Source organism: Parus major, chromosome 1A, assembly GCF_001522545.3.
Source record: "Parus major isolate Abel chromosome 1A, Parus_major1.1, whole genome shotgun sequence".
Classification (NCBI taxonomy): domain Eukaryota; kingdom Metazoa; phylum Chordata; class Aves; order Passeriformes; family Paridae; genus Parus; species Parus major.
Window position 1 is genome coordinate 64,827,570 of NC_031773.1, and position 1,647 is coordinate 64,829,216.

Here is a 1,647-nt window from a genome sequence, read left to right on the forward strand (position 1 = left end):
AGAAGGTGGATCAAGCCAACTTGCTGAACTCAAAGCCATTCAACTGGCCCTGGACATTGCTGAAAGAGAGAAGTGGCCAAAGCTCTACCTCTACACTGATTCATGGATGGTAGCCAATGCTCTGTGGGGATGGCTGGAAAGGTGGAAAAGGGCCAATTTGCAGCATAGGGGAAAACCAATCTGGGTTGCTGATGAGCGGAAAGATATTGCCAGTTGGGTAGAGAAACTGCCTATGAAAGTCCATCATGTAGATGCCCATGTCCCCAGGAGTCGGGATAATGATGAGCACCGAAACAATGAGCAGGTGAATCAGGCTGCGAAGATAGAGGTGTCAAAGATAGACTTAGATTGGCAACACAAGGGAGAGTTGTTCCTAACTCGATGGCCCATGATGCCTCAGGTCATCAGAATAAAGATGCTACCTATAAGTGGGCACGAGACCGAGGGGTGGATCTAACCATGGACAGTATTTCCCAGGTTATCCATGATTGTGAGACGTGTGCCACGATCAAACAGGCGAAGCAGTTGAAGCCCCTCTGGTACGGTGGGCGTTGGTCCAAATATAGGTATGGGGAAGCCTGGCAGATTGACTACATCACACTGCCCCAAACCCACCAAGGCAAGCACTATGTGCTCACAATAGTAAAAGCCACCACTGGATGGTTGAAAACCTACCCTGTGCCTCATGCCACTGCCCAGAACACCATCCTGGGCCTTGAAAAGCAGGTCCTTTGGAGACATGGCACCCCTGAGAGGATTGAGTCAGACCATTTTCTCTGTGCATATCTTAGTACCACATGATGTCAAAGGTTTTGCTCAGTGCCTCCTTTCCCCTGCTGAATATATGCTATGGGAGAGGCACTGGAAAAAACAATTAAAAACATTATCTGACAAATATTCTAAAGATACAAATAGGCAAAATTTTCTGTTCAACAGTTAGCGGGAGAAAATTACTTACTAAAACCCTCAGAACAAGCTAACACTTTACCTCAGGACAAATTGCAGGATGTAGCTATTGCAGCAAAAACATCATTGCTCCTCACTCCAAACAACTTTACTCCAACCCTACATTTTGCTAATATCAAACAAGGGGTAGATGAGAGTTTAATTAAATTTGTGGATAGATTAAAGGATGCCTTAGAAAAACAAATAGAGAGTATAGAGGCACAAAAAGAACTTTTGAGTAAACTAGCTATAAAGAATGCTAATGAACAATGTAAAAATATTCTGCGGGCTTTACCCTTGGATAGAGAACCCACCATTGGACAAATGGTGGAAAGCTGTACACACCATTTTTCCAGTGAAAACACAGTTGCCCAGGCAGTTGCTAAAGCCATTGCTGAAGGGGTTTCTGGAGCATTTGCAGTGGTAACTTCCAGATATAATGCTCGCTGTTTCAACTGTGGGGAATTTGGACACATTATAAAAGATTTCCCAGAGAGGTCACCCACTCAAGACCCCTGCACTGGCTACCAAAAGCCCCAGAGACCACAGGGATACCAAAAGCACTCAGGAAACTTCCAGCAGAGCACGGTATGGCCCTGCGGGCAGACAACAAATCAAAAGCCATCTTGCTCCATTGTTGCCGCCCGCAACTTCAGGATCTTGTCCAGGGAAGCAGCAGGATTCTGGGGACCAGCATCAAAC